This window comes from Podarcis raffonei, chromosome 4 (assembly GCF_027172205.1).
Source record: "Podarcis raffonei isolate rPodRaf1 chromosome 4, rPodRaf1.pri, whole genome shotgun sequence".
NCBI lineage: Eukaryota > Metazoa > Chordata > Lepidosauria > Squamata > Lacertidae > Podarcis > Podarcis raffonei.
The window spans coordinates 10,224,224-10,231,204 of record NC_070605.1 but is presented as its reverse complement, the minus strand read 5'-3'; the positions used below and the strand labels follow the sequence as shown (position 1 = coordinate 10,231,204).

Below are 6,981 nucleotides of genomic sequence, written 5' to 3'. Positions count from 1 at the left end.
CTAATTTTTGGAGGAGGAAAACAAGGGGGAAAAAATTCTGAATCTCAGAAGCCAGAACAGCAAGAGGGATCGCTGCGCAGTGAAAGCACAATCCCTCTTGCTGTTCTGGCTTCTGGGACAGCTGCACAGCCTGCATTCGCTCCATAAGACGCACACACATTTCCCCTTACTTTTTAGGAGGGAAAAAGTGAGTCTTATAGAGCAAAAAATACGGTAATTTTCACCACTTGACAGCTTCAAGGAAAATGCAGAGAGCACCTGACTAAGGCTTCTGACGTTGTAAATCGTAATGCCCTGTGGACTGTCCTTCTGAAAATTAGCTGCTCAGATAAATTTGTGAATATCCTTCGGCTCCTCCATGATAATACGACAGCAACAATCGCAGATAACAATGGCTCTCAAAGTGAACCGTTCACAGTGGGATCAGGTGTTAAACAGGGTTGTGTTATCGCCCCAACTCTATTCATTATTTTCATTGCCATGATCCTACACTTAGCCTAAGGGAAACTCCCCACCGGAGTAGAAATCATATATCGAACAGATGGAAAGCTCTTCAATCTGAGTAGGCTGAAAGCAAAGAGTAAGGTTACCGTAAATGGTGGCAGCAGCAGGTTTTGCATTCATTGGGGGCCGAATCTGCTGCTCCTGTGGACACTGCCGCCTGAGGCAGTCACCTTACTTAGCCTCATCAGTGGGCCGGCCCTGCGACTTCCACTGTGCAGGAACATTTTGCCCAACATGGGGCTCAAATCCCCTACCCTGAATTTAAGAGTCTCACTAGTATGTTTTTGAGCGTAATTCAAAGTTTTGGTGCTGACCTTGAAAGCCCTAAACGGCCTCGGCCCAGTAGACCTGAAGGAGCATCTCCACCCCCATCGCTCAGCCCAGACTCTGAGGTCCAGCTCCGAGGGTCTTCTGGCAGTTCCCTCCCTGCGAGAAGCGAAGTTACAGGGAACCAGACACAAGGGCCTTCTTGGTAGTGGCGCCCTCCTTGTGGAACGCCCTCCCATCAGGTGTCAAGGAGATGAGTAACTATGTAACCTTTAGAAGACATCTGAAGGCAGCCCTGTACAGTGGTACCTCGGGTTAAGAACTTAATTCGTTCCGGAGGTCCGTTCTTATCCTGAAACTGTTCTTAACCTGAAGCACCACTTTAGCTAATGGGGCCTCCCACCACCATGTGATTTCTGTTCTCATCCTGAGGTAAAGTTCTTAACCTGCGGTACTATTTCTGGGTTAGCGAAGTCTGTAACCTGAAGCATCTGTAACCCGAGGTACCACTGTATAGTGAAGCTTTTTAATGTTTAATGTTCAATTATTTTATATATGTTGGCAGCTGCCCAGAGTGGCTGGGGCAACCCAGTCAGATGGACAGGGTAAAAATCAATCAATCAATCAATAATTTATTATTTATACCCCACCCCTCTGGCTGGTCTTCCCCAGCCACTCTGGGCGGCTTCCAACAAAATATTAAAATACAGTAATGCATCAAACATTAAAAGCTTCCCTAAACAGGGCTGCCTTCAGATGTCTTCTAAAAGTCTGGTAGTTGTTCTCTTTGACATCTGGTGGGAGGGCGTTCCACAGGGCGGGTGCCACCACCGAGAAGGCCCTCTGCCTGGTTCCCTGTAACTTGGCTTCTCGCAGGGAGGGAACCGCCAGAAGGCCCTGGGCGCTGGACCTCAGTGTCCGGGTAGAACGATGATTCCTTTGGGAACAGAGTTCGTTAAAGCACCCATTGTCTCACCTTTCATTCTGCACATGCTCTGAAGCTCACTATTTTGTGCATCATCAGCTTGGCTCCCTGTGGAGGAAGCCAGCAGTACCACTCTAAATCCGGTGCTGCCAGATAATGGACTAGAATGGACCCCTTTCGGCTTGACCCAGGAGAGCTGGGTTCTTATGAGGCAAGGCTCCTGGGATCCATCTGCAGTGGCGCTTAAGCCTGCGCGCAGCAACCTGCGGCTTCTTTCCGCGCTCCCCCGCCTGCCCTCTGGCGTTTATTTCTGTGCACGGAAGGGGGAAACGCGAGAGGAGTTTTGCTGCAGGGGGGCCTGCAGAGGGACAGTGTTGTGTGTCGGGGGGGGGCATCCTGGGCAAATATATACTCCCCCCCTCTTTTTTTTGTCAACTCCCCGCTGAACAGATCAAACACGTTTTATTTGTCCTGTATTTTTTCTCTCTCTCTCCAAGGCAGTAAATCCCGCACGTTTTTGTTATGCTAATACGGGCTGACATCACCACTCACATCAAAGCCCCGAGGAGCGCATAAAAGCAGGTTCCGTCAGCCGGAGAAGAGCCATAAAGGACTTTTGCAGCTGTGGAGCTGGACGGGGGTTTAGGAAGAAGAAGAGGCGATCGCCTGCGACTCAGGAGCCACACACACACAGAGAGAGAAAAAGACGCGCACTTTGCAACATCTTCCCAGAGCCTCTTTTGCATTATTATTATTTTTTGCAATCATTTTTCCCCTCCTTCCCGATTTGCTCCCCCGTTCCAACTTCCCAGCGTCTCTTTCTCTCTCTCTCTCTCTCTCCAAATCCCTCGCCCGTCCTAGCTGTGTGTTTTTCAGTTTAACATCTATTTTTCCCTCCGGCTGATCTTCCTGAGCTCGGGAACTGTGTTTGGGAACCGTATCTTGGACTGCTAACATCTGCAAAACCGAGGCGTCCTCTCTGCCCAGGAAACATTTGGTGAAGCGGGGCTGTTGAAGACATCGCCCACCTCAAATCCCCTTCCTTCCCCACCCCAGTTTTTGGAAGACGATTTTGGAGAAGGGACAAGGAAGAAGATTTCCCCCTCCCCACCGCTGCCAAAAGGTAAGGAGAAGCGAGGGACTTTCTGTTGCTGTTTTTTTTTTATTAGTAAACGCTGCGATCCTTTGAGGCTTGGTTTGGGTTGGGGAGAGGAGCGGTCCTAGTAATTCCTGGCTGAATGATCTGGGAGGGTGAGGAGATCGACTAGATCCGGCTTGCTCAGAAAGTCTGGGATTTATTCATTGACGGAAAGTTGATGCGCCCGGATACCCAATTACGCTTAAGCGGCGCTGTGTGGTCTGTTTCAGTGAAATTGACAAGACGGCGCTGCGTTGTTTCGGAGGGTGGAAATGCAAGTCTGTGGAAGCTGTTTATGTTAAAGTGTACACACACACACACTTTATTATTTATTTAAAATAGCCACAGCTTTGTGTGTTTCACACAGCCCTTGACTGGCAACACTTGGCCAGTTTTGCAAAACAGGGAGGGCAAAAAGTCAGGCTTTCCAAACCTGGAGCGGTGGCGCGTGAGCAGAAATCGCAAGCGTTTGGTACTTCGGCCAAGAGGCGCGTTGCGCTGCTGCAAAACCCCCGCGTTTAAAAGGGGTCGGGGTTGCTGAGCCTGCTTGTAAAGCCCTCTTATTTTTAAAAGAAGTCAGCGTTTTTGTAAAAAGAGAGAGCAGGAAATGCAACGCGATGTGGTTATAGAAGCAGATGCGCCGTGGCTTGCCAGACTGCTCTCTGGAGAAAGAAACTGCTGCTCTCGTTATCTATATGCTGGAAAACTATCTCTAGATGCGGGTTATCCGGACGTGCAGACAGACAGAGAGGGGTCCGCGTGTGACCCGCTGTAACACACACCTGTGACTCTAATAAACAAGCGCCTTTCAAGTGTAACCTCTGATTCCGGATTGCATGAAATATAGAAGAATAATCACGTTACTATTTCCGAACACAGAACCAAAATTCAAGAAGGCCCCCTTCCCCTTTTAATATAACGCTGCCAACATTTATTCTGTCTTTGCGCCACAATGTACGTCACTTTGTCGAGGGAATGCATTTTAATTGGATTCGCCCTCCTCGCGATATCACGAGGGCTAGAAACTTGGAGCGCAAGCCATCAAGAATGCCTGTTGCGTAAGACCCTTTGAGCTCTACACAATTCCTGCTCTCAATGCGAATTGCGCTGGAGAAATCCCTAGATAATATTCTGGGAGCAAAAAAAGAAAAAGGAGCTGTTGGCAGTCAGGTGGCAAGCTTGCTGACATTTAAATTGGAGCATTTCTACTCAGAAGTAGTAAGCCCCGTTGCACCCAATGGGACTTCCTGGTGTAAATGTGTATAGGATTCTATACCCCTAAACACACTTGTTGGACAATATTCCATTGAACTCAGTTGGAATTAATTCTGAGCAACCACATGCAGAGTTGAGCTGGGATGCTGTTCATTGGAAGGTGGGGGGGCGCTTATAAAATGGGTCCTACTCATGAGTAAGCATGCATGGACTTGGGCTGCCAGTTTGGTAGATAGCTGACAGTGGGGGCCCATCCATGATCTAGGGATACTTTTTTGGTTTGTAAGCTGCACTCAACTCAGCTGAACTTCCTCCACCTTAAATATGCCCAGGATTGAAACAGCACTCTCATTTGCTTATTTATCGAAGCATTTATAATCCGTACTTTTATACGAGTACAGAAAGGTGCTGTGCAGCATGCAAGACTAGCGACATGAGTAAAAGCATCAGGAAAAAGAAATCATTTAAAATGCCAATTAATATAACGATCAATTACTATTAGTTTAATATATGCCTCGCATTTTTACGAAAGCACACAGCGGCTCTTGCAAACACCCGCAAGCAGAAGGCAGGTGTTACTTGTCCCTAAAACAGCTGGAAAGGCAGGTTCATTTTGTTGCTGTTGTTAAAAACTGATGATAGGCACGGTTCAGGAGGTTTGACTGAGCCAGCAAGCTTTCGAAGGTTGTGGGGACCCTTTAGATGAAAAAGGGGGTGCACTGAGAACTGGGGGAAACAGTAGACGCTGCAGGAGGGTGGACTTCTATGGGGCGGCAACATGATCTGTTTAACTGCGTCCCAGGCAGACGGCAATTCACCTAGTAAAGACAAAACGTTATGGGTGCAGACTTTTGGGTGATGGAAAATATTTGCTTTCTTTCTCCGCCTCCCCCCCAACCACTCCACAGATGTGATTTCATAGGAGTCTGGATTTGCAAATCCAAACCTGCGGTCAGGATGAGCCAGATATAATTGCTGGCAGGCGCGTCCCTGTTGTGAATTTTGCAAAGGGGGAAAGCGCATTCTGCTTGCTTATATTTTAAATTTCCAGACCGTCCTCCATCTGAGGAACACAGGGTGTGTTTTACAGTGTGCAAGAACACAAAAATACTTTCCATAGAAACCTACAAGAGAAAAACAACAAACCTCCGTCGGCCTAACAGGCTATAAATGAAACTTCATCAAGGTTTGGGAATCTGGCTCCCACCTCTTACATTTGTATTCTGCCTTTTATGTATGTGTCCTATGTGTGGTTCTCAGAGAGCTGACGTAGACCTGCTTATTAGGTTCAGAAAGATGGTAGCCCCACGCGCCTTCAGGCCGGTCTTTAGCTGCTTTCTGACTGCATTCAAGGAGAGCTGGCTGTTTTTCAAAGGTAGGATCAGGCTCACAAAACAAGCTTTTCTGGTCCTGGGCGGCTGTACTCTAATTCAAACTGGGGTGTGGCTGAATATATTTTGCCTTTGAATACTAGGTGCTAGGTGCAGAGAGGCAGGTGCGCTGTTGCTCTCATAGGTGCCCAGGGGCTTCCTAAAGGCATTTGATGTTCTTACGTTGCATGAAAAAGAAAACTGGTTTTTCAATGGGCAGGGCTGTAGCTCAGTGCTGCATGTGCAGAGGACCCTGGGTTCAATCACTAATGGGCAGGGGGAGACTCTCTCTTCCCAAGACCCCAGGGAGCTGCTGCCAGTCATTGTTGACAATAATGGGCTAATGCACCAGTGCTTTAACGCAGTTTCCATGTTCCTAAAGGTAAAGGGACCCCTGACCATTAGGTCCAGTCGTGGCCGACTCTGGGGTTGCGGTGCTCATCTGGCTTTATAGGCCAAGGGAGCCGGCGTACAGCTTCCGGGTCATGTGGCCAGCATGACTAAGCTGCTTCTGGCGAACCAGAGCAGCACACGGAAATGCCATTTACCTTCCCACCGGAGTAGTACCTATTTATCTACTTGCACTTTGACGTGCTTTTAAACTGCTAGGTTGGCAGGAGCTGGGACCGAGCGATGGGAGCTCACCCCGTCGCGGGGATTTGAATCGCCGACCTTCTGATCAGCAAGTCCTAGGCTCTGTGGTTTAACCCACAGCGCCACCCGCGTCTCTTTATATAAGGTAGCTGCATGCTTAAGCCTTCAATATACTGTGGTACCTCGGGTCACAGACACTTTAGGTTACAGACTCTGCTAATCCAGAAATAGTACCTCGGGTTAAGAACTTTGCTTCAGGATGAGAACAGAAATCACGCGGCGGCAGCAGGAGGCCTCATTTAGCTAAAGTGGTGCTTCAGGTTAAGCACAGTTTCAGGTTAAGAATGGACCTCCAGAATGAATTAAGTTCTTAACCTGAGGTACCACTGTATATTCTGGGTGGTCTTCAACTAAGTTTTTACTCAGAGTAGACTCGCTGAACTTAACGACCGCATCTAAATTGAGCTGGGCTTATGACTGTTTTCCCTTTGTGGAGAACGGGAGCACAACTCCATGCAATGGGAAACATAGCATGTCAGGGAGGAAAGTTTGGTTTCGTCTTCTCTCTTGATAAGCTGAGGAAATAGCTTAGTTGGTTAGAGCATGGTGCTGATAAGGACAAGGTTGCAGGTTTGATCCCTGTACGGGACAGCTACGTTGCAGGGGGTTGGACTAGATGACCCTCAGGGTCCCTTCTGACTCTACAATGCTATGATTCTAAGCTATTTATTCATGGGCTGCAAATGGTTTTGTTGGGAAGGGGTAGCCAGACAATGCAACCCACCCCCTTCTGTAGCCTGAATTGGTAGTTCAAGACATGCTTTACCATATATATATAGTTTCCGATTGTGTAAATTGCCCCCAAATTATTCTTACATTTTGTCGAAGGCAAAGTGCCACAGACAGGATTTCTCCTGAACTCCAAAACATCTGGTCCTGGCAGAGCTCCATCCAGCAAACTTTCAATG

The 6,981-nt window shown here is 48.0% G+C and overlaps 1 protein-coding gene across 1 annotated transcript in view; it reads left to right on the top strand.

Moving 5' to 3' along the window:
* The first annotated feature begins 2,155 nt into the window (after positions 1–2,155).
* Positions 2,156–6,981, top strand: part of WNT11 (Wnt family member 11) — a 61,095-nt gene continuing 56,269 nt past the window's right edge. Inside the window, exon 1 of the mRNA XM_053385453.1 lies at positions 2,156–2,819. The gene's annotated coding sequence lies outside the window, so the exon portion shown is untranslated. The remainder of the gene's footprint in view (positions 2,820–6,981) is intronic.